At 36.4% G+C, this 26,361-nt stretch overlaps 1 protein-coding gene across 3 annotated transcripts in view; it reads left to right on the top strand.

The window, feature by feature from the left end:
- FRS2 (fibroblast growth factor receptor substrate 2) overlaps positions 1 to 26,361 on the top strand; it is a 162,260-nt gene that overhangs the window by 64,181 nt on the left and 71,718 nt on the right. For 2 of the 3 annotated variants that reach the window (XM_036920951.2, XM_057486858.1), the window contains exons 2-3: positions 16,494 to 16,588; positions 17,487 to 17,529. The exons of the other annotated variant lie outside the window; for it this stretch is intronic. The gene's annotated coding sequence lies outside the window, so the exon portion shown is untranslated. The remainder of the gene's footprint in view (positions 1 to 16,493; positions 16,589 to 17,486; positions 17,530 to 26,361) is intronic. 3 annotated transcript variants of the gene reach the window in all.

Below are 26,361 nucleotides of genomic sequence, written 5' to 3' on the forward strand. Positions count from 1 at the left end.
GCTTTCATTAGGCAAATAGAGGCTTAAAACTCTATGTCGTTTTGCTCTTTAAATTGACTTAGGTACTTTAAAGCTAAAAAATGTGATATCTAAGAGTAATAAATAGGAGCTGTTATTTAACTTGGGATGTATCCAACTTGGTTTGCGGGAAAAATCATGAAGACACTCCCATAGCTACCATGATGTCAACCAAGCTAGAGGATTTCTTCATAAACCACAACTCTTGTTAATTATTCCTTTAGTACAAGTCTGTCTCGCAAATTTTTCAGTGCTACCAAAATAACACTTCGTGATGTTATTTTATTCACTTCTTCCTTTCTGAAAGTGGGTAGATCAAGTGCCCTTCAACACTCATACTCTTGTAGACAGTTTAAATGTTGATTAGGTGCTAGGAGAACTTGATGTCAGGTAAATGTCCATGAAATTAAAAATGTTTTCGTTCTCTCTGAGTTTAACAGTTTTAACATTGAGTATACTATACTCTTTGTCCTTAGCCCATCTGATCTTTCTTAGGAAATAAATTTTAATTTGAGAACTCTGATTTCTGTGTGAATTTTTTGTTTTTGGCCCAATGCAGGCTTGTATACAAAGGATTTTTGTCTAAGTGCAAGTGATGTTACTTACTCTGCTGTTCTACCTTACTTTGAGATTTGTGCCTTTTTTAATGAACTGTTTCAGTGGACCACCAGTCCTCAAATGGGAAATAGTCCTTTTATTAAGCTACCAGGTTGAAAACAGGATGTTGGCATATACACAGTTTCTTATCTTTGGGGACATTAGCTAATGGTGAATTTAATTAGTCTCCTATATAAGAAATGCCATGCTGGGTCAGAGCAGTGATCCATCCATCCCAGACTGTCCTAAAGAACTGCTCCAAGGATACAGGTTACTATTGGAATTCAGTCATTCCTATAGGACACACGGGCCATTTTTTATTTCCTGTAACAGTATTCAGAATTCATGCATTCATTTAAACTTGTTAGCATGCAGTCTGCTCTGATTACATGTATTATATATGTGTTAAGCTAAAATACCTACATTTGTTGGAATGGGTGATTCTAGGGGAAAACACCATTTACGATATGAACTTCAGTTTTTTCCTTGCTCATAAGCTGCTTCAGTTTTCTTCACCTGTAAAATATAAAATGATTGCACAGGTTTCCTCCCTCCCCCCACTCTCAAAATCTTTTCTGTTATTTCTGGTATGGTCAATTTATGATGTTTGTCTTTCTCACCCTCCTTCCTAGCATTTTTTTTTACCCTAAATGCCACTTAAATATAGAATGTTAAGCAAGCTCTTTTTGTATCATGAAGGAAGTGAAAGTTATAGAGGGTCATGAATTCTTTTGATTTGCATGATGGCTGTACTTAAAAGTTTTGTGGATTTTAGGAGAAACAGTTTTTCATAACCAGGGGTCAGAGAAAATAGGTATAACTTACCTTGTGTGCTTTGAGATATGCATTTATTGAAGACCCTTTTATGAGACATGAATTCTACTTTTTAACTTGCTGGAAACTGGTTGAAGACATTGGTCATTCCTTCTTTCTTTGTATAGTGTCCACCATGAGGAATTATCTTAGAGTTTGGTTGTGGGAAGAATCATCTATTACTTGCTGAAAATAATTATACCCTACCATAACCACTAAAGAAGTAATAGTGTTCTCCCCCTAGCTGATAAAAGGAATTTAGGGAAAAAATTGTAACTCTTCTTGGTTGACTTGTATATTTGAAGTTGTGGATTATCCCCTAGAAAACAAAGAGGCTTCAGTGAGCTTTATAAAAATTGTTTCCATTCTTGAGGAAGTTAATGGAATTAGGTGACAGTCTCTAGGGCACATACATATGATGATAGCATCTTCAAGAAGAGGCTATCAAACACTGGAGTCTTTTGTTACTCAAGTAACAGCTCCTTGGAATACTAGCAAAGGTAAACCTACTTTAATACCAAGCTGCTCTCTGTAGTGAGTATTTTATTGTGTGTTGTATTACAATTCATGAATAGCAATAAAGCCACAGACACTGTAATAATTTAGATTTGTATGTATATCTCCATTATGTAAGATGTTGAAGATATACAAGAAACTGAACTCTGAACTCCAGAGCCCTGGAAAATATTTACTTTAAAAAATAACAGTTATTCATGCTATGTATGAGTGTATGCAACAGGAAGAAAGGGCAGAGAAAGAAAAAAACTACTAAAATTTAGGGAGATTCTGTGTATGATCGTTTTAAAAAAACAATACAGACTCTGTGCTCTGCACTCTCATTTGTTAAACACAAAACAAAATAGTAACTGCCATTGGTGATGCCCCAAACATTAATTTCAAAAGCAGACCATCCATTGTCTTTATTTAGTCTTAAGGATAAGTCTGCACACAGTATTTTGTTGTCAAGAAAAAAAAAGCACTAAAAATCCTAAGGTTTAATTAATTTTTTTTATATTAAGGTATCATTGATATACACTCTTATGAAGGTTTCACATGAAAAACATAGTGGTTACTGCATTCACCCATATTATCAAGTCCCGCCCATCGCCTATTGAGGTTAGTGTCCATCAGTGTAGTAAGATGCCACAGATTCACTACTTGTTTTCTCTGTTCTACACTGTCTTCCCTGTGACTGCCCCCCCACCCCCGACAATGTGTACTAATCATAATACACCTCAAACCCTTCTCCCTTCCTCCCCACCCCTCCTCTCCCACCCCTCCTCTTGGTAACCACTAGTGCCTTCTTGGAGTTTGTGAGTCTGCTGCTGTTTTGTTCCTTCAGTTTTGCTTTGTTGTTATATTCCACAAATGAGGGAAATCATTTGGTATTTGTCTTTCTTTGCCTGGCTTATTTCACTGAGCATACTATCCCCCAGCTCCATCCATGGTATTGCAAATGGTAATATTTGTTTCTTTTTTTTGGCTGAATAGTATTCCATTGTGTATATGTACTACATCTTCTTTAGCCATTCATCTACTGATGGACACTTAGGTTGCTTCCATATCTTGGCTATAGTAAATAGTACTGCAATAAACATAGGGGTGCATATGTCTCTTTGAATCTGAGAACTTGTATTCTTTGTGTAAATTCCTAGGAGTGGAATTCCTGGATCAAATGGTATTTCTGTTCTTAGTTTTCTGAGGAACCTCCATATTGCTTTCCACAATGGTTGAAGTAGCTTACATTCCCACAAGCAGTGTAGGAGGGTTTCCCTTTCTCCCCATCCTTGCCAGCGTTTGTTGTTCTTAGTCTTTTGGGTGTTAGCCATCCTAACTGGTGTGAGGCGATACCTCATTATGGTTTTAATATGCATTTCCCTGATAATAAGTGATGTGGAACATCTTTGTGTGTATGTTGGCCATCTGAATTTTTGGAGAAGTGTCTGTTCATATCTTTTTCCCAATTTTTAATACAGTTATTTGATTTTTGGGTGTTGAGGTGTGTGAGTTCTTTTTTGTTTTTTTTTTTCTTTTTAACTGTTTTTTTAGAATTATGGTATTGTTGATTTATACTCTAATGAAGGTTTCACATGAAAAAACAATGTAGTTACTGCATTCACCCATGTTATTGTGTCCCCCGCATACCCCATTGCAGTCACAGCCCAACAGTATAGTAAGATGCCACAGAGTCACTATTTGCCTTCTCTGTGCTACACTGTCTTCCCCATGATCCTCCCCACACCATGTTTGCCAATCACAATACCCCTAAATCCCCTTTTCCCTTACTCCCCACCCACCCTCCCAAACCCCTCCCCTTTGGTAACCGTTAGTCCCTTCTTGGAATCTGTGAGTTTTTTTGCTGTTTTGTTCCTTCCGTTTTGCTTCGTTGTTATACTCCACAAATGAGGGAGATCATTTGGTACTTTTCTTTCTCTGCCTGGCGTATTTCACTGAGTATAATACTCTCCAGCTCCATCCATGTTGTTGCACGTGGTAGGATTTGTTTTCTTCTTAATGGCTGAATAGTATTCCATTGTGTATATGTACCACATCTTCTTTATACATTCATCTACTGATGGACACTTAGGTTGCTTCCATATCTTGGCTATTGTAAATAGTGTCGCAGTGTTGTCTTTTTGAATCTGAGAAATTATATTCTTTGGGTACATATGTCTTTTTGAATCTGAGAAATTATATTCTTTGGGTAAATTCCTTGGAGTGGAATTCCCAGATCAAATGGTATTTCTATATTTAGTTTTTGAGGAACCTCCATATTGCTTTCTACAATGATTGAACTAGCTTACATTCCCACCAGCAGTGTAGGAGGGTTCCCCTTTCTCCACATCCTCACCAGCATTTGTTGTTCTTAGTATTTTCCATACTGGCCATCCTTACTGGTGTGAGGTGATGTCTCATTGTGGTTTTTATTTGCATTTCCCTGATAATTAGTGATGGGGAGCATCTTTTCATGTGCCTGTTAGCCATCTGAATTTCTTTGGAGAATTGTCTGTTCATATCATCTGCCCATTTTTTAATCAGGTTATTTGCTTTTTGGGTGTTGAGGCTTTTAAGTTCTCTGCATATTTTGGATGTTAACCCCTTATAGAGTATGTTGTTTACAAATACATTCTCCCATACTGTAGGATGCCTTTTTTGTTCTGCTGATGGTGTCCTGTGCTGTACAGAAGCCTTTTAGTTGCTATACTCCCATGTGTTCATTTTTGCTTTTGTTTCCCTTGCCCGAGGAGATGTGTTCAGAAAAAAGTTGGGCAAGTGTATATTCAAGAGATTTTTACGTGTTTTCTTCTAAGAGTTTTATGGTTTCATGACTTACATTTACATCTTTGATCCATTTCAAGTGTACTTTTGTGTATGGAGTTAGACAATAATACAGTAATCCAGTGTCATTCTCTTGCATATAGTTGTTCACTTTTGCCAACACCAGTTCTTGAGGAGGCTGTCATTTCCAAATTGTATGCCCATGGCTCCTTTATTGTATATTAATTGACCATATATGCTTGGGTTTATATCTGGACTCTCTATTCTGTTCCACTGATTTGTGGGTCTGTTCTTGTGCCAGTACCAAATTGTCTTGATTACTGTGGCTTTGTAGTAGAGCTTGAAGTTGGGGAGCGTAATTCCCCCAGCTTTATTCTTCCTCCTCAGGATTTCTTTGGCTATTCAGGGTCTTTTGTGGTTCCATATGAATTTTAGAACTATTTGCTCTAGTTTGTTGAAGAATGCTGTTGGTATTTTGATAGGGATTGCATTAAGTTTGTAGATTGCTTTAGGCAGGATGGCCATTTTGACAATATTAATTCTTCCTATCCATGAGCGCAGGATGTGTTTCCATTTATTGGTATCATCTTTAATTTCTCTCATGAGTGTCCTGTAGTTTTCAGGGTATAGGTCTTTCACCTCCTTGGTTAGGTTTATCCTAGGTATTTTATTCTTTTTGATGCAATTGTGAATGTAATTGTTTTCCTGATTTCTCTTTCTGCTAGTTCATCATTAATGTATAGGAATGCAACCATTGCTGTGTATTTTGTATTCTGCAACTTTGCTGTATTCCGATATCAGTTCTAGTAGTTTTGGAGTGGATTCTTTAGGGTTTTTTATGTACAGTATCATGTCATCTGCGACAGTGATAGTTTAGCTTCTTTACCAGTCTGGGTGCCTTTTATTTCTTTGTGTTGTCTGATTGCTGTGGCTAGGACCTCCAGAACTATGTTAAATAAAAGTGGCAAGAGTGGGCTTCTTGTGTTGTTTCCAATCTTAAAGGAAAAGCTTTCAGCTTCTTGCTGTTAAGTATGTTGGCTTTGGGTTTTTCATATATTGCCTTTTATTATATTGATATACTTGCCTTCTATCTTGAGAGTTTTTGTCATGAATGGATGAGGAATTTTGTCCAATACTTTTTCAGCATCTACTGAAGGTGATCATGTGGTTTTTGTCCTTCTTTTTGTTGATGTTTATGATATTAATGGATTTTTGCATATTGTACCTTCCTTGCATCCCTGGGGTAAATGCTACTTGAGCATGATGGATGATCTGTTTGATACATTTTTTAACTCAGTTTGCTAGTATTTTGTTGAGTATTTTTGCATCTATGTTCATCAGGGATATTGGTCTGTAATTTTGTGTGTGTATGTTGTCTGCCTGGTTTTTGTATTAGAGTGATGCTGGCCCCATAGAATGAGTTTGGAAGTATTCCCTCCTGTTCTATTTTTTGGAAAAGTTTAAAGAGAATGGGTATTAGGTCTTCACTAAATGTTTGATAAAATTCCGAGGTAAATCCATCTGGCCCGGGGGTTTTGTTCTTGGGTAGTTTTTGATTACCAATTCAATTTCATTGCTGGTAATTGGTCTGTTCAGATTAAAGGTTTCTTCCCTGGTCAGCCTTGAGAGGTTGTATTTTTCTTGAAAGTTGTCCATCTTCTAGGTTATCCAGTTTTTTAGCATTTAATTTTTCATAGTATTCTCTCATAATTCTTTGTATTTCTGTTGTGTCCATAGTGATTTTCCCGTTCTCATTTCTGATTCTGTTTATGTGAGTAGACTCTCTTTTTTTCTTGGTAAGTCTGGCACGGGAGTTACTTATTTCATTTATTTTCTTGAAGAACCAGCTCTTGCTTTCATTGATTGTTTCTATTGTTTTATTCTTCTTGATTTTATTTATTTATGCTCTGGTCTTTATTATGTCCCTCCTTCTACTGACTTTGGGCCTCATTTGTCCTTCTTTTTCTAGTTTTGTTACTTGTGAGTTTAGACTGTTCATATGGAATTGCTCTTTCCTGAGATAAGTTGGTATTGCAATATACTTCCTTCTTAGCATGGCCTTTGCTGTGTCCCACAGGTTTTGCAGTGTTGAGTTATTGTTGTCGTTTGTCTCCATATTTTGCGATCTCTGTTTTTATTTGTTCATTGATCCTTTGATTATTTAGGAGCATGTTGTTAAACCTCCATGTGTTTGTGGGCTTTTTTGTTTGTTTGTTTGTTTGTTTGATTTATTTCTAGCTTCATACCTTTGTGATCTGAGAAGCTGGTTGGTAGAATTTCAGTCTTTGTGAATTTACTGAGGCTGTTTTTGTGGCCTAGTATATGATCTGTTCTTGAAAATGTTCCATGTGCACTTGAGAAGGATGTGTATCCTGTTGCTTTTGGATGAAGTGCTCTGTAGATGTCCATTAGGTCCATCTGTTCTAATACATTGTTCAGTGCCTCTGTGTCGTTACTTACTTTCTGTCTGGTTGAACTGTCCTTTGGAGTGAGTGGAGTGCTGAAGTCTCCTAAAATAGCATTGTGTTCTATTTCCCCCTTCAATTCTGTTAGTATTTGTTTCACATATGTAGGTGCTCCTGTGTTGGGTGCATAGCTATTTATAATGGTTATGTCCTCTTGTTGGATTGATCCCTTTATAATTATGTAATATCCTTTGTCTCTTGTGGCTTTCTTTGTTTTGAAGTCTATTTTGTCTGATACAAGTACTGCAACTCCTGCTTTTTTCTCCCTATTAGTTGCATGAAATATCTTTTTCCATCCCTTCACTTTTAGTCTGTGTATGTTTCTGGGTTTGAAATGAGTCTCTTGTAGGCACCATATAGATGGGTCTTGTTTTTTTATCCATTCCTTGACTCTATATGTCTTTTGATTGGTGCATTCAGACTATTTACTTTTAGGGTGATTATTGATATGTATGTACTTACTGCCATTGCAGGCTTTAGATTCATGGTTATCAAAGTTCAAGGGTAACTTCCTTACTATCTAACAGTCTAATTTAACTCACTTAGTATGCTGTTATAAACACAATCTAAACATTCTTTTTTTCCTCCCTGTTCTTCCTCCTTCCTTCTTTATATATTAGGTATCATATTCTGTACTTTTTCTCTATCCCTTGACTTACCTTGGGGGTAATTGATTTGATTTTGTATCTGCTTAGTAACTAATTGGTCTACTTTCTTTACTATGGTTTTATTTCTTCTGGTGATAGCCATTTTTCCTTAGGTACACTTCCATCTATAGTAGTCCCTCTAAAATACACTGTAGAGATGGTTTGTGGGAGGTAAATTCTCTCAGCTTTTGCTTATCTGGAAATTGTTCAATCCCTCCTTCAGATTTAAATGATAATCCTGCCAGGTATGGTATTCTGCTCTATTGCATTAAATATATCATGCCACTCCCCCTGGCCTATGAGATTTCTGTTGAGAAGTCTGATGATAACCTAATGGGTTTTCCTTTGTATGTGATCTTTTTTCTCTCTCTGGCTGCTTTTAATACTCTTGTCTTTATCCTTGATCTTTGCCATTTTAATTACTATATGTCTTGGTGTTGTTCTCTTTGGGTCCCTTGTGTTAGGAGATCTGTGCACCTCCATGGCCTGATATACCATCTCCTTCCCAGATTGGGGAAATTTTCAGCAATTACCTCCTCAAAGACAGTTTCTATCCCTTTTTCTCTCTTCTTCTTCTTCTTGTACCCCTGTAATGTGAATATTGTTCCCTTTGGATTGTTCACATAGTTTTCTCAGTGTTCTTTCACTCCTAGAGATCCTTTTTTCTCTCTGTGTCTCATATTCTTTGTATTTCTTTTCTCTAACTTCTATTTCATTTACCATATCCTCTACATCATCTAATCTGCTTTTGAATTCCTCCATTGTGTGTGTCATTTCAGAAACTTTTTTTGAATGTATCTCATTCCTGAATTCCTTCCTGAGTTCTTGAATATTTTTCTGTATGTCCATTAGCATGTTTATAATTTTTATTTTGAAATCTCTTTCAGGAAGAGTGATAAGTTCAGTTTCACTTGGTTCTCTTTCTGGTGTTTGTGGGATTTTGGTTTGAACCAGGTTGCTTTGTTGTTTCATATTTGTATGTGGCGACCTCTAGTGCCCAGAAGCCCAACTCTCTGGACCTGCTCATCCCCTGGAGCGATAGCTGGGGCCACAGGGGAGTGGCACTGGTGCCTGTCAGGAGGAAAGAGGTCTTTTCCTGCTTCCTGGCTGTAGTGCCTGTCTCCACTGCCAGGGCCAGTGGGCCGAGCTTGCAGGGAGAAGCCACTATGCTTTGCACTTGTAGCTGCTGTAGGTGGGGCTGCTCTCTGCCTGGCCTGGCACAATGGTTGGTTTGTGAGCCAGTGTCAGTCGGGAGGAAGGCGCAGCAGGTTCTGTATCACGGTGGGGGGCCTCGGAGCCGCTTAGGCAACGATGAGGATGGAGTGACTGAACCTTCTGAAAGTTCCCAACCTGTTGGGCAGAGTGCCCCCGGACAATTTTGTCCACCTGTCCTTTCACCTAAAGAGCAAGCTCTGTGCAATCCTTGCTCCTTTAGCAGCCCTCTCGCTGTTAGGAAGTCTCTCAGACTGCCTGCCTTTGTTTTGTCCCAGAGTGGCTGGTTATGGGTATCTGTTTTCCACAAGAGCTGAAATATCAGTGTCTCCAGGTATTCTGTCTGTCTAGTGTTCCCAACCCCACTAATCTCCAGAGCACCATGTAATGTAGGTTCATGCTCCCAGAGCAGATCTTCCAGGGCTGGGTGTTGCGCAGTCTTAGTCCTCCACCCCCTCCCTGCTTTGTTTCTCTTCCTCCCGCCAGCGAGCCGCAGTGGGGGAAGGCTTGAGTCCCTCTGGGTTATGGCTTTGGTACTTTACCCTTTTCCTTGAGGTCTGCTGTTTTCGCCAGGTGTAGACTGTCTGCCACAGCTTTCTTTCCTCTTGCTCTTTCAGGATATGATGTGTTTGGTATATTTTTATATTGTATGTGGTTTTAGGAGGAGCTTTCTGTCTTACCTCTCATGCCATGATCTTTAATCCACTCTAAAAATCCTAAGGTTTTTAAAAAATAAGGTATTTACACTTGATGTCATGGGAGAGTGTGACCTCCCCTTCTCTTTCCTTCATCTTTCTTTACCATTCAGATTTAAAATTGTGAGGAGTATTTTTTTTAAGTGTTAATTTATGCTGAAAATTCCCAGGATACAATAAAGTATCTAGAATACCTAGCATATGTATTTAGGACTTTGGGAAACTTTTAAATCATCAATCTGTAGAATCTCTCCTCATAAAGCAGTACAGTGCTTAAATGGCATGTTTTTTAGTCAGTGGGAATAATTTTTTGTGAAGAATTTCCACTATCTCCGCATAACTGAGGACATTAGTGTAGCAAGGGCACATTTCCTGGGTAATGTGCCTGACACTTAAGTAACTGTGTTTTATTCACAATAGGTAAATTACTTTTACAGTTACTTGCTGTGTGATATATAGTGGGTGCATCTAATAATAGCCAATTAAGTTTACAATTTAGAAGAAAATATTCCTACAAAATAATTTTTGATTAATGACATGTTAAAAATCAGGTTCTGTTGAGTAAAGAACAGGCCAATCAGTGTTACCTCATAGTGTTAGAAAGGACCTCAGGTGTTCACATGAGAGAAACTTCCAGAAAAGGAAAATTAGGCATCATAACTATAATAATTATGTTGTAAACATTAAGAAATTAATATACTTTATTACATGTATGAATATATATATCTGCCTATATCAAGAAAGAGAAGTATTTTAAACATCGAGAAAGTACATTTTGATAAACACCTATGTACCCACTCTACTAAATCTTAACATTATTTCCCTGACTTCTCAGGATATATGAAGGAGCCATTAGTCAGTTAGATGTGATTCAGGTTAATCATTGAATGAATACTAATTAGTGAACTGTGGTATGTCTGGTTCACTCAACTCAGTTCCCTTAGGCTTAAATGTAGCATATTCTTCTGATTCACCCCTTCATGCCACAGCTTTCTTATTAATGTGTAACAGTGAACCTTCCCCTTTGTCCTCTTACCTAAAGCAACTGTGGAAGAATGGAACAAATATCTAAAATGACCCATATGCATTTACATTACTCTTACGGGGAAATGTATTTGTGACTAATAATTTTATTCCAGTTTAGTGCACATTACAATAGTGAAGAAGAAAGACTGGGATTTTGCATCCTGAAGCTCCTTCTGGTTTGGACAGGTTACTTAATGACTCTGTGTGCTTTATTAATACCTTTCCTGTAGGCGAGTTCTGAAAATTAAGAGAGTCAATGTAAATATATGGCACACAGAAGTTGCTCAGTGAAGGTTACTTGAGTATTACTAGCCTTTCAAGTGGGTGAATTTGCTAAAGTCTTATTTCCAAATTTGCAGGGGCATTTCTATACACAAATACTCCAGTTCTCTTCATGTTCTCCACTCCCAAACAAAGCGTGATTTAAAATTAAATGTCATCATCCAACGCTTAGTACCCCTGCTAATTGTTTTCATTGTACTCTTGGTTTATTTTGTACCTAGGGTTGGATAGGCACATAACAAGTGCTTTGTGAACCTTAAACTAAGTGAAAATAGATTGTTCAGATGAAAGGTATGTGGATAAGTCAGTTTTGGGGCAGTTCTGGAGAACTCTTGCCAAAACTGGTATCTTTGTTTCGGTCTTCAGAGGCTATTAAATGTGATCACTGAGTCATACTTGCTGTTTTCTTTGTCCCCTGGCTGTCTCTCTTAAGACCCTGAGCTTGCCAGCCACAGGATGTTTAAAAGGTGGAGTAGGCCTTAGCCCAGGGGGCATTTGTTTATTTAAAGAAAAATAATTAAGCTCAAACATCCCTACCATGTCAAAACTAGTCTAGTCGTGTTAGAATTACTGAGTTCTTTTGATTCTTTCTGGTGGTCATCGTGCCTAAAGATAATAGATAAAATTGGAAGTCTCTAAGTTTTCCTGAGATTACTTGGAACTTCGTAATGTAATGCCAAAGAGAAATCCCTAAAGGAGTGGGAGGCAAAGGAATGCCATTTATTTTGCTAGTTATTTTTTAATGGGACTTAATTCAAATCTTTCAGCACTCCTTTCTAGAATTATGGATACAGATGATTTAAAAAACAACCCCCCCCCAAAAAAATGCAAAACCAAATAGAAAAACAAACAAAAAACTCACTGGTTAGTTACATCTTCATTAATTCTTTGAAGTTGAGCTCATAGAATCTTTTAAAAGGGGCAATATAGTTTTATAGATGTTTAGACACAAAGATGTGGAAATTGATGACTTGTGTTTCAAATTATATCATTTCCAGAATTTATGACTTATTTCTCCTTACATATTCTCTGCCAGATAAGAAAATTTGAGGCAGATATTTTGGGCTTGCTTAGGGTACCAGGGTTTATCTCTTTTGATGAAATAGCTTGTAAAAAACCAAGTCCTAAAGGAAGTGGAGGAGGAATAAACCAGAGAGATAGATCCCTGGTGTTCCAGGCAGAGGGAAAATAAGTCCAGAGATCCTGATGTAAGAACATGCATGATGAGTTTAAGGAGAGGAAAGAGGCCAGTGTGGCCAGAATGGAGTGAACAAAGGGGTAGAGTGGTAGGAGATTAGAGACATGGGGAAGGAAAATAATCAGATCATGGTCCCTTGTGGCCTTTGTAAGGACTCTGGCTTTTAGACTAGTGAGATGGACTTGGAGGGTTTAAGCAGAAGAATGACATGGTCTGACTATGAAAAGGACTAACTTGACTAACTTGCTGAGGGGAACAAGTGGAGTTGCTGGGGATCAGATAGGGAACTATTGCAGTAATGCAGATGAGAAAGAAGGTGGCTTGGCCCATGCTGGTAAGAGTGAAAATGGTACTATTAGGGAATTTATATTTAATTTTTTAAAACAAGAGCTCCATAGATGAACACATAATTGATAGTGATGAGTACTTTTGCACATTAATATATGATTGACCTGTTTTAATGATAAGATTAATCACTGGGTTCAAGTTTTGTCAGCCTGACTTGCCCATTATTATAAAGTTTCCCATCTACCTTTTTACCTAATGGCTTTAGCTACCATTGATCATTTTTGATATCTATTATTTCATTAGTGTTATAAAATGTTGATTTTCTTATCCTATCATTTCTTATCCTACATTTATTATTTGGAGTCCTGTGAAAAGAGAGTTTTCACTTACTCACTGCTTGGTTACTCTGGGATATTTTTTCATATAAGAAAGCTAGGATAAATGCTTCATTCTTTTCCTCTGTCAACTTTCAGAATAATAAGGTAGTGCCCTAGCAATTTCCAAAGATGACCGTGAATTAAAAAATAATATGTTTAATGTTTCAGTTGTTGATGGTCATTATCATTCTGGTATTCAGTGTTGTTCATTTGGGCTTAAAACATGTCTCCAAAGCCAAAACTCTAACACAAGGTATGTTCTGTGAAGCTGTCAACTTCCATCCTTATCCCTTCTACCCTGCTTTTCTCTTTTCACTGTAGCTGACTATTTTAAGTAGTTTTGGTTTATCCTTCCATTGCTTCTTTTTGAAAGAAAAAAAGAACAAGTCTATATTAATACTTGTATTACCCCCTCCCACACAATTTTAATAAAAAGTAGTATTTTGTGGAATAATAATTTAGCTATGTGAGAGATTTTTGCCTCTCAGCAGCAGTTGCACCAGTTTACTTACATTCCCAGCAGGAGGGGAAGTAGGGAACTGTTGGGTTCCTTGAGGGTATTCTTGAGACCTTTCAACTTTTTTTTTTGTTGAAGTATTGTTGATATGCAATCTTACGTTGGTTTCAAACATACAACACAGTGGTTCAACAGTTACCCATATTATTAAATCCTCACCCCCTCTAGTGCGGTTAGTATCTATCAATGTAATAAGATGTTACAGAATCATTGACTATATTCTCCATGCTGTAATGCCGTCCCTGTGACCAGTTTATATTGTTATTAGTGCCGTCCCTGTGACCAGTTTATATTGTTATTGCGAATTATTGTGCCCCTTTATCCCCTTCACCCTCTCTCTCACCCTCCCCAAACCTTCCCCTTGGTAACCGGTAGTCACTTCTCAGTGTCTATGAGTCTAGTGCTGTTTTGTTCTTTCCATTTTCCTTTGTTTTTATACTCCACAAATAACTGAAATCATATGGTATTTGTCTTTCTCTGCCCTCTAGTTGCAAATGGTAGGATTTCCTTTCTTTTTATGGGTGAACAATAATTCCATTCTGTATATATACCACATCTTTATCCATTCATCTACTGATAGACACTTATATCTTGGCTTGGACCATATCTTGGCTATTGTAAATAGTGCAGCGATAAACATAGGGGTGCATATGTCTTTTTGAATCAGAGATTTTGTTTTCTTTGGGTAAATTTCTAGGAGTGGAATTCCTGGGTCAAATGGTATTTCTATTTTTCAGCTTTTTGTGGAAACTCCATACTGCTTTCCACAGCAGTTGCACCAATTTACATTCCCACCAACAGTGTAGGAGGGTTCCCCTTTCTCCGCATCCTTGCCAGCATTTGTTATTTCTTGTCTTTTGGATAGTGGCCATCCTAACTGGTGTGAAGTGATAATCTCATTGTAGTTTTAATTTGCATTTCCCTGATGATTAGTGATGTGGAGCATCTTTTCATGTGCCTGTAGGCCATCTGAGTTTTTTCTTTGGATAAGTGTCCAGGTCCTCCACCTATTTTTTTAATTGGGTTATTTGTTTTTTTGGGTGTTGAGGAGTATGAGTTTTTTATGTATGTTGGATGTTAACTCTTTATCAGATGAGTTGTTTATGAATATATTCTCCCATATTTTGAAATGCCTTTTTGTTTTGCTGATGGTGTCCTTTGATGTACAGAATATTTTTAGTTCGATGTAGTCCCACTTGTTCATTTTTATTTTGTTTCCTTTGCCCCAGTAAATGTGTCCAGGAAAAAATTGCTCATGTTTATTCAAGAGATTTTTGCCTCTCTTTTCTTCTAAGAGTATTATGGTTTCATGACTTACATTCAGGTCTTTGATCCATTTCAAGTTGACTTCTGTGTATGGAGTTAGACAATAATCTAGTTTCATTTTTCTTACATTTAGCTGTCCAGTTTTCTCATTACCAGTTGTTGAAGAGGCTGTCTTTTCCCCATTGTGTATTCATGACTCCTTTATCATATGATAATTGACTGTATGTGTGTGGGTTTATATCTGGGCTGTCTGTTCTGTTCCATTGATCTATGGGTCTGTTCTGGTGACAGTACCATACTGTTTTGTTTACTTGTGGTTTTGTAGTAGAGCTTGAAGTTAGGGAGTGTAATCTCCTCAGCTTTGTTCTTCTTTCTCAGGATTGCTTTGGCTATTCAGGGTCTTTTGTGGTTACCTACGAATTTTAGAACTATTTGTTCTAGTTGATTGAAGAATGCTGCTGGTAATTTGATAGGGATTGCATTGAATCTGTAAATTGCTTTGGGCAGGATGGCCATTTTGACAATATTCGTCCTATCATGAGCATGGGATAGATTTCCATTTATTAGTGTCATCTTATTTTCTCTGATGAGTGTGTTACAGTTTTTGGAGTACAGGTGTTTCACCTTCTTGGTTAGGTTTATTCCTGGGTATTTTATTCTTTTTGATGCAGTTGTAAATGGAGTTGTTTTCCTGATTTTTCTTTCTTCTAGTTTGTTGTTAGTATATAGAAATATGACAGATTTCTGTGTATTAATTTTGTATCCTGCAACTTTGTTGAATTTAGTTATTCTAATAGGTTTTGGTGATGTCTTTAGGGTTTTCTATGTGTAACATCATGTCATCTGCAAATAGTTTACAGTTTAATTTCTTCCTTATCAATCTGGATGCTTTTTACTCCTTATCTTGAGCCCTTTCAACTTTTCACTGCTTAAAATTTTTTTTCTCATATTCCTAGCTGTCTGCACAGGCACCCCAAAAGAAACTATGTTTAAAAAAGAAAAAGACACCAACCAGACGTTGGCAGTAGTAGTGAAATTGCATATCTAGCAATTGCCCTTCTAAGAGTTTTTCCCTGAGGTTGCACTAACAAAATTGCAAAGTGATACATGCTTTTGTTCTGTTTCTTGAGGGTTGGTACCATGTCTTGATTGTCTTTTGTTCATGAGGTTTGTTTATTGGGGGAGAAAACAGTGATGTAGTTGGCATTAACATCAATGGTGTATGTGTAGAAGAAATGGCATTTTGAGACTTTGCTGTTTTGAAATGCTGTCAGATGGAAGATTTTATCAATTCCAGTTAAATGATCAATTTTTTCTTTCTTTCGGTGAATGTTTACTGAGCACTTAGTGTGCAGTATTCATTGTTTCAGGTGCTGGAAAGATATCCATAAATAAAACAGATGAAAGTCTCCTCTGGACCTTACTGTCTACATGTGTGGAGAAATAGACAAACAAGCATAATAAATATTTACACTTCTCGTCTTCCTCTCCCTTTTTTCATCCAGTCTATACATGGTATTCTTGCAATTGTAAGAATTGCAAGACTCTGGTAGATGAAAGGGATTGAGGACTGAAGAGGTTATAGGTTTTTATACTCAGTACATATAACATAGCTGTTTAATTCTGGTCCTGTGGGATGATAGCGTATGTTCCACCCCTTCCACCTACCCCTCAGCCCTTTTAATGTTTTTTACTAGAAGGTTGTCCCAGGACTGATTTGATAGTTCCCTCTAGTCACTAAATTTAGAAAGTTGCCTTGAAGATTTTATGTTTTCATTATAATATATTCTTAATTACTACATCTTTATTTCAGAAATGACCATTAAGAAGTAGATGCCCAGATGCAAAGTGATGAAACAGTCAATTTGTCATAAAGTAAGATGCAGCTGTGGCTTTTCAACCAGATTAGTAAGTGTGGCCAGTTTTTTTTAACTTTATACTTATTTTATCTACTCTGAAAAACATTTAATAAAAAATATAGTGGGCATTAAAAAGAAGTGTCAACTTGTATTTACTTTGGATTGTAGTATAAATTCTAGCAATCCAAGGTGTATGTCTGTGCTATACCTTTTTAAGAACCATAGAGGTAATATTATAAAAATGTAGCTTTAGAGGAAATACATGAAAAAGAGTCATTATAATACCACTATCCAAATACAGCTACTCTTAATTTTTGGGTATTTGTTTTCCCTACCAGTCTGTTCTACACATTTAAAAATATTTATAAATTTGAGCATAGTGTTGCAGAGACTTATGCTTCTTGTATATCTTTTTAAATTAAATTTGTCTCAGATGTTTCTCCCTGGGAATAAAAATGTACCTTTTACTAACAGGGTTTCTTATTGGAATAATTAAAATGTTCTGTAATTAGATGATGATTAATGGTTGAACAACTTTGTGAAAATAGTAAAAACTGCTGAATTTTACACATTAAATGAATGAATTTTACAAGTGAATTATACCTTAAAAGTACCCTTCAGAATATGAAATCTTGGCAAGAGTAAAACCAAAAAGCCAAGTACTGATGTTTTAAAATATGAAAACATGCCACACATTATGTACCTAGCAAAAATGATTTCATAGTCTAGAATAATATTTTTGTAATAATAAAATGATACATTTTGTAATAGATGTTCTTATAAAAATAATAAGCTACTTTTATTGCTAGAGACTTACCTATCTCTTAAGCTTTGGTAATACCACAGTGTTCTAAAGTACTACCCTTACATTTTATAACTTTTTATTTTCAAGGGACTTTCTGTTATGAAACTAACATTTCAACTTTTCTACCTAAAATTTTTTTTAGGAACAAAATTGTGTCTCTTTTTCTCAGAGGAGAATTCTACAAGGTAAGAAATTGTTAATATAATAATAAAGCAAATGTAGTTGAATACAGGCTTAATTGCTCCATATTTTAAAAATTTCTTTCCCCATATTTATTTCTTATCTATACAAGATTATCACAAATTTGTTAGACAATCCTTTACTGCCTCTGAATTTGCTAGCTAGACATAGCTCATCAATTTGAAGTCAGAATTAAAAGGGGTGATGAAAGTAGTCACCTTTGAAATTGGTATTCTGTGTTATTATGGTCAGAGATTATTCCTGTCCTTAGGAATAGTTCTGTCCATTTTAGGAAAAAAGGTTCCCCTCTTTCAGTAGAGCCCATTCACTCTTTACCTCAGTGGACTTTACCTAAATAAATGACTTTGGAGAGTAGAGGGTTCATTAAGTTAAAGGAGATTATTTAGCTATGTTTCCACCTGTGAGAATTGTGTAACTTCTATATATAGTTTAAAAAGTAAAATGTTCCCTACCAAGTAGATAATAAAAGATTTACTAACAGCTAGTATTAAATAAAAATGTCTTGCATGATGACCTTTATAGTGGATTTTAAATAATCATTCATTTACATTATTGTACTCTTCAGACCTATGAAGGATGCAGTGTTCGAGTGAGCAGGTAGTAAAATCTTGTCAGCGTGCTTATCCTGTGTAAACGTAAACCCAGTTGCTTGGCAGCCTTAAAAAGTTAATTAGGTTAATTTTCTCAGGAACTTTTTGGTATAGGTAAGTAGTGATTGCTGCAGATTAATTCAGTCTGTCAATTGGAAAATACTTATGAAGTGATACAAAGTGCTTATACAGATCAGTAATTTTCTCTTATCTTCTTTTTCAATATTCTGTGTGCTGTGGGGGAAGCTGTACTCTGAAACATACAATTTCCAGCTATTTTTAAAACTGCTGTAGATTTAGTTGATTAGAGCAGTTTTTATCCTGGTAACTGAAAACAAAGGTTTAAAGGGACCCACTAGCTGATGAGGAGGAAGTGAGAGCAAATCACCAATAGTTTTCATTTCCAAGTTTCTTGTGAAATTTTCCCCTATTTTTTCCTTTCACTTCTAGGGGATTAAGAAAGGGGGTCTTGGAACCTGTATGTAGCACTGTCTGATCTTCCAGGGCATTACTCAAAGGGAGTACATGGAAAGAAAATCTTGATCCTTCTTTTCTTTATTTTTTTAGGCATTTAAAAACTTTTCTTAAGGTATCATTAATATACAATCTTACAAAGGTTTCACATGAGCAACATTGTGGTTACTACATTCACCCATAAAATTGACTCCCCGCAACCCACAGCCCATTGCAGTCGCTGCCCATCAGCATAGTAAGATGCTGTAGAGTCACTACTTGTCTTCTGTGTGCTATACTGTTTTTCCCATGACCCCCGTACATTATGTGTGCTAATCATAATGTCCCTTAATCCCCTTCTCCCTTCCTCCCAACCCACCCTCCCCACCCATTCCATTTGTTATTTGCTAGTTCCTTCTTGGAATCTGTGAGTCTGCTGCTGTTTTGTTCTTTCAGTTTTGCTTTTGTTGTTATATTCCACAAATGAGGGAAATCATTTGGTACTTGTCTTTCTCCTCCTGGCTTATTTCATTAAGCATAATACCCTCTAGATACGTCCATGTTGCTGCAAATGTAGGATTTCCTTTCTTGTTATGGGTGAATAATAATTTCATTGTGTGTATGTACCACATCGTCTTTATCCATTCATCTACTGAGGGACATTTAGGTTGCATCCATTTCTTGGCTACTGTAAAACGTGGGGCAATAAACATAGGGGTGCATATGTCTTTTTGAATCTGTGATCTTGTTTCCTTCTGGTAAATTCCTAAGAGTGAAATTCCTGGGTCAAATGGTATTTCTATTTTTAGTTTATTGAGGAACCTCCATATTGCTTCCCACAGTCATTGAACTAATTTACATTCCCACCAACAGTGTAGGAGGGTTCCCCTTTCTCCTCATCCTTGCCATCATTTGCTGTTGCTTGTCTTTTGGATGTTGGCCACCCTAACTGGTATGTGGTGATATCTTATTGTGATTTGAATTTGGATTTCACTGATAATTAGCAATGTGGACCATCTTTATTTGCCTATTGGATATCTGAATTTCTTCTTTGGAGAATTCTCTGTTCATATCCTCTGCCCATTTTTTAATCAGGTTATTTGCTTTTTGGGTGTTGAGGTCTGTGAGCTCTTTATATATTTTGAATGTTAACCCCTTGTCGGATATGTCGTTTCTGAATATATTCTCCAATATAGCAGGATACCATTTTGTTCTGCTGATGGTTCTTTGCTGTACAGAAGCTTTTTAATTTGATGTAGTCCCATTTGTTCATTTTTGATTTTGTTTCCTTTGCCTGAGGAGATGTGTTCAGAAAAAAGTTACTTATATTCAAGATATTTTTGCCTGTGTTTTCTTCTAAGAGTTTTATGGTTTTCATGATTTACATTCAGGTCTTTGATCCATTTTGAGTTTACTTTTGTGTATGGAGTTAGACAGTAATCCAGTTTCATTCACTTACATGTAGCTGTCCAGTTTTGCCAACACCAGTTGTTGAAGAGGCTGTCTTTTCCCCATTGTATATCCGTGGCTCTTTTATCATATATTAATTGACCATATATGCTTGGGCTTATATCTGGGCTCTCTATTCTGTTCCATTGATCTGTGGGTCTGTTCTTGTGCCAGTACCAAATTGTCTTGATTACTGTGGCTTTGTAGTAGAGCTTGAATTTGGGGAGCATAATCCCCCCAGCTTAATTATTCCTTTACAGGATTGCTTTGGCTATTGGGGGTCTTTTGTTGTTGCATATGAATTTTAAAAACTATTTGCTCTAGTTCATTGAAGAATGCTGTTGGTATTTTGATAGGGATTGCATTGAATCTGTAGATTGCTTTAGGCGGGATGGCCAATTTGACAATATTAATTCTTCCTATCCATGAGTGCAGGATGTGTTTCCATTTATTGGTATCTTCTTTAATTTCTCTCATGAGTGTCTTGTAGTTTTCAGGGTATAGGTCTTTCACCTCCTTGGTTAGGTTTATTCCTAGGTATTTTATTCTTTTTGATGCAATTGTGAATGAAATTGTTTTCCTTATTTCTCTTTCTGCTGGTTCATTATTAGTATAAGAAATGCAACAGATTTCTGTGTATTAATTTTGTATTCTGTAGCTTTACTAAATTCAGACATTAATTTTAGTAGTTTTGAAGTGGATTCTTTAGGGTTTTCTATGTACAATATCATCTGCAAACAGTGACAGTTTAACTTCTTCCTTCCCAATCTGGATGCCTTTTATTTCTTTGTGTTATCCGATTGCTGTGGCTAGGACCTCTAGTGCTATGTTGAATAAAAGTGGGGAGAGTGGACATCCTTGTCTTGTTCCTGATCTTAAAGAAAAAGCAATCAGCTTCTCACTGTTAAGTACAATGTTGGCTTTGGGTTTGTCATATATGGACTTTATTATTTTGAGGTACTTGCCATCTATACCCATTTTGTTGGGAGTTTTTCTCATGAATGGATGTTGAATTTTGTCGAATGCTTTTTCAGCATCTATGGCGATGATCATGTGGTTTTTGTCCTTCTTTTTGTTGATGTGGTGGATGATGTTAGTGGATTTTCGCATATTGTACCATCCTTGCATCCCTAGAATAAATCCTACTTGATCATGTGGATGATCTTCTTGATGTATTTTTGAATTCAGTTTGCTAATATTTTGTTGAGTATTTTTGTATCTATGTTCATTAGGGATATTGGTCTGTAGTTCTCTTTTTTTTGTGGTTTATTTGCCTAGTTTTTGTATTAGGGTGATGCTGGCCTCATAGAATGAATTTGAAAGTATTCCTTTCTCTTCTACTTTTTGGAAATCTTTAAGGAGGATGGGTATTAGGTCTTCCCTAAATGTTTGGCAAAATTCAGCAGTGAATCCATCTAGCATGGGGATTTTGTTCTTGGGTAGCTTTTGATTACCAGTTCAATTTCGTTGCTGCTAATGGGTCTGTTCAGATTTTCTGTTTCTTCCTTGGTCAGTCTTGGAAGGTTGTATTTTTCTAGAAAGTTGTCCATCTTCTACATTGTATTATATTTGAACATTCATCTTATTTTTCTATTACTTAATTGAAGCAGAACCATGTTCTATAAATCCCTGTCACTGACTTAACAGAGTAAGAACAGTACAAATTCAGGATTCTAAATCTGGGCTGCAGAAGCGCTGTTTCATCTATAGTAACACACAGTATCAGCAGAAGGAGCTTCTCTTGGATCCCCTCACTGCAGATTGACGGAGTGGCAACTTTAGTGCATGGTGATGGATGCCTCGTAGTAGTAAAGAGAGGGGACCAGTCCTATAAGAGGATGGGGTGGGTTTCCTCTGACATTAGGAGAAGGATAATTGACAGCAATGATCAGATAAGGAGGGGCTTCCATCAGATAGAAAGAGCTAAAGGTACCTTGTTGGGAGCAGTTTCTTTGTGTGGGAGGAGGATCTTAAAGTACTGAGTTCTGGGAGCTGGGAGCAAATGTGGAACTGATTCAGTAGTGGAATGAAAAGGGTAAGGGCATTACATCTGCTACGAGTGAAACCAATGCTGAGGCTTTTGAAAGAAGCAGTTATTTATATGTCAGCGCTTTGTATGTTATTTATAAGATCTTTGGGGGAATGAACAGCAACTCTTGAAGTTGATAGGGATTTGGTATTCCATGCTTCATTGACTACTTCATTGAATACATTGAATATCCCCTACTCTTTTTAAAAATAAAATACTTAATAGACTTAGACGTCAGGTAACATAGTCCTCTTTCTCTAGGTTCTTTAATGTTTGTGTATTTAGTATGGCACATAAGTAGTTTTATTATTCTCACTTTGTTATGTTAACATGTGATGTAAGTAAAACAGATAGTAGTCTCATTTTACAAATAATGAAAACAAGCAGTGGAATTAGCGTTAGGTTTCTTTTTACTAATCTATACTGTGCCCGCTCTACATAGAAGATGTAATTAGGATGGTTTTCACATGAAGGAAACATTTCTAACCAGGAAGAACCTCATAGCTTGAGAAGTTCAAAAAATACACATACACAAACAAAAATAGAACCAATGAATAATATAGGTGGTAGTCCCTTAGCTTTAAGGTTCACTAAAACAGCATTTAATGAATTAATATGGATTTTATCCACCACTGTTATATAGAAAATCATTTCATAAATATTTCAATTTAGAATGAATGCCATAAATTTAGATGTTTTTAAGATTTGAACATGCCTGTTCACTTAAAGACTAGGTATCTAATTTTGATAGATAGGATATTAGAATCCTTTTGTAGATATGAACAAGCAATTTGAGTTCATATATTTCAGTATATGATAGGTTCCTTCTCCAAAAGCACTTGCTTGTGTTACGAAAATCAGGCAAACTGCATTATAAGCCTGTATCTTTTATCCTGAGACTTAATTTGGCTTAGGCCCAACTTTAGTGATGCTAAGAATACAGATCAACTTTGGTTTTGGGTAATCCAGTGTATTCTAGGTTTTGAGTAGTCCTAGCACATTCTAGGTCTAAAAGATCCTCAGATATACTAACCATCTGGTTTTAAAAACTTGTTTATATTTGAGCCTGTGAGAAGATTGTGAGACATTTCACGTGGAGGTGGTAAGATAAAGGAATACATATTAACGCAGTTTGTTAAATAGATTGGAGTTACAGGACTTTGAAGTTTAGCAGTGTTGTTTATTTCTTGTTCAGAAATAGGCTATGAGGTTAAAAAGACAGGGCTGCTGACTCTGATTTCTAAAATGGTATGTTAAGACTTCAGATGTTAAAATTGAAGTAAATTTGAACTTTGAAAAATGTCGATAGCTTTACGATATTATAAAAGAATGCAATTGTTTCAGATACCTTTTTGTTTCATATTCTACTCTTCTGTAGAATTCCATATGAGCTGCCTTGATTCTTTATTTTTTAGGCCACTCGCTTACTTTCAGATTAAAAAAAAAAACCAAAAACAAAACTCAGAATAGGTTGAAACTTGACACAAACTGCTGCCACAGAACAAAAGTGCTGATTAAGTTAAATCAACCCCTGTAATGTGTATTGAAAGGAAAACCTCTCTTCTCTACACCAATTTGAAGAACAAGCATTTTCCCTGCCAAGAAGGGCTGACTCTAAATGCACCAGCTGTCCATATTAGGAGCATAGGGTTGCTAAGGTGACCATGGCTGTTTGGAGAAGAATGTAGCTGAGAGGGCAAGTTCTTGATGTGTGAGCTGAGGGAAGGAATGTGGTGTGATTGTGCACCATTCCTCCTAATCACATGCTCACAAAATGCCATGTGGGCAGCGTGTAGAAACAAAAGTCTGAATACTGGAGCTTGTGTGGTTAAAACTATTTTGCTTTCTTGTGAGCCAGAGGCTTACAGTTTTGATTGGAAATGTCCACCTTTGTATGTATGTGTGTGTATTGGGTGAAGGGGAGGGTAATTTGAGGGTGGATGAAATGGGACTGAATTTATTTTTCTTGATGGACACAAACTTTCATATTGTTAAAAAAAATTATCTTGGGTTAAATGTTTTTTTCCAGCTCATCCCTTTAAGTCATGTGTACATTGGGAATAGTTTCACAAGTAAATGATGTGTTTGTTCCTTGTAATTGTGCATATTTCATTGTCACTTTTAATTTCAGGATTATTTGAAAGTCCTGAGAATATGTCTGTTTTCTCCATTTCTTTCTCTTTTTCTTTTTAAAGTTCTTACCCTTTCCAACAGAGATGTAAATAATCAAGAGTCACTTGCCTGACATATCCAAAGACAGATTCTTGCATTTGGTAAAAAATAGGATTCCAGGAGCAGTGGGAAGGGTCAAACTAACACTCCTCTTCTCTGAAACCATTTAGATTTTACCATGGGCATCATTGCTAATACTTGAAATGAGATACACTTACTGAACCATGAGGTTTTTTGTGTTTTGTTTTTTTAATCCTCGTTAAATCCCTACAGTAATGGGTTGATCTTAAATGGAGGCATAAATGTGTTAACATGTTAAAGATGTGAAGTACTTGAAACGCTGGCAGCTCTGCATTACATTAACATCATATTCTTTTCTTAATCAGCTAGTTTACTTGCTTTGACATGATTGCTGTTTAATTGATTAATTTATAAAATATGGATGGAAATTAAAGATTGAAACAACTTAATCTTTAATGTAGTTGGTTGTTTGGCATTTCTCGTCTGTACCTTGGTAATTTTGGATGGCATTCTCTATTAACTAAAAGCTTTATGGGTTTGCCTTTCATATGCAATCCTTACATCTCCTAGAAAGGAGATGTTTTTCTTCCTCCTACTGGCACCAAGGTCAAGCAGGCAGGTTTGTCACCTTCTGCTAAGTAGGTTTACTGCTCACTCAGCTTAAGTGTGTAGGAGTAGCCTTTTGGATTTTCAGCTATACGCAAGGTTCTTTGATTACATACCCTGTATCAGGGAGTCTTAGAATATACATAGCCCACCTCTAGCACACTGTAGTTTTCAAAGCAGCATTGTGAAGTAATTGAAAAGTTGAGCATCTGTACATTTGTGCCAAATTAAGAAGTTTAAAAATACTACGTAAAACATTTATACAGCATTTTAGGTTCAAGCAATAGAACCACTCAGGTTATCTAACCTACCATGTTGCCAGAAATGTAAGTCCTTGATCCATCCAAATACATTTTAGGTAAGGTTTGTGTAAGAAATATGGCATGGACATCCAGTCAGCAGGCCCTCATTAAATAAAAGTCCCCGACTCTACATTTGGATGATTCATTCCTTCTTACATGTTTAAGCTAAAATAAACTGTTTATGGGGTGTATGTGTTTAATTTCCTGTTTTAACCAGCTAACTTTAGGTGTCTTTTGAATTGGATAAAGGGTTCTGCTGAACTGGCTTTGAATATCTGCACCACTGGAAACAGTAGTACTTCTTTAGGCTGGGAGTCCTTGTGTGGTTAGCAACAAGATGAAGAAAAAGGTAATTACACCCAGGTATTCTGAGTAATGGGGAAAGAAGAGTTATAGTATTCAACTTCCCTTTAATTCAAGTGATTAGTAGTAGGTTGGGGAACAGTATTGCAGGCTACTTTTTTGTCTTACAAACAGAGTGCTTCAAGAAGTTTCTTAGTCGACTGTCAGAACAGATAGGTGAGGGCACGTGAAGCAAGACTGCATCTAACATGAAACAAAAGAAATATTGGTTAGTATCCTTGACCTTGATTTTTTTCTTTTGGAAAAAGTGATACTTGTAACAACTTGATCATGTAGAAGCTTCTTTCCTTGACTACTGCAGTCTGCTTTTTGCTTGAATCCAGGGAACTAGTCCTTGTAGGCTATTTAAATCTCCCCAGACAGCCTTTCAGTTTTCTTTTTCTGTTGAGGAAAACCTCGGAAAAGATTTCTGTTCTCTGCATCTGTTAATAATGGTGGTATTTCTTTTGTTTATTAACGTGAATTACTTTGGTTTTTCTATTTTTTTTTATTGATATAAAATCTTATATTAGTTTTAAGTATACCAACACAGTCGTTCAACAGTTACCCATATTATTAAATCCTCACCCCCACTTGTGCAGCTGCTATCATAGGAAAATGTTACAGAATCATTGGCTGTATTCTTGCTGTACTACTATACCCGTGATCAGCCTACATTATGGTTTTTCTATGTTCAAACCAACCATTGATACCTTATATGCTAGTGTACTCAGTTTGCTAGAATTTTAAGAATTTTATACCAATATTCCTGAAAGATATCAGCTATAATTTTCTTTTACTGAGCTGTGCTATTTTTTTGGGGTCTTAGTATCAAGGTTATACTAGTCTCAA

This window comes from Manis pentadactyla, chromosome 10, assembly GCF_030020395.1.
Source record: "Manis pentadactyla isolate mManPen7 chromosome 10, mManPen7.hap1, whole genome shotgun sequence".
NCBI lineage: Eukaryota > Metazoa > Chordata > Mammalia > Pholidota > Manidae > Manis > Manis pentadactyla.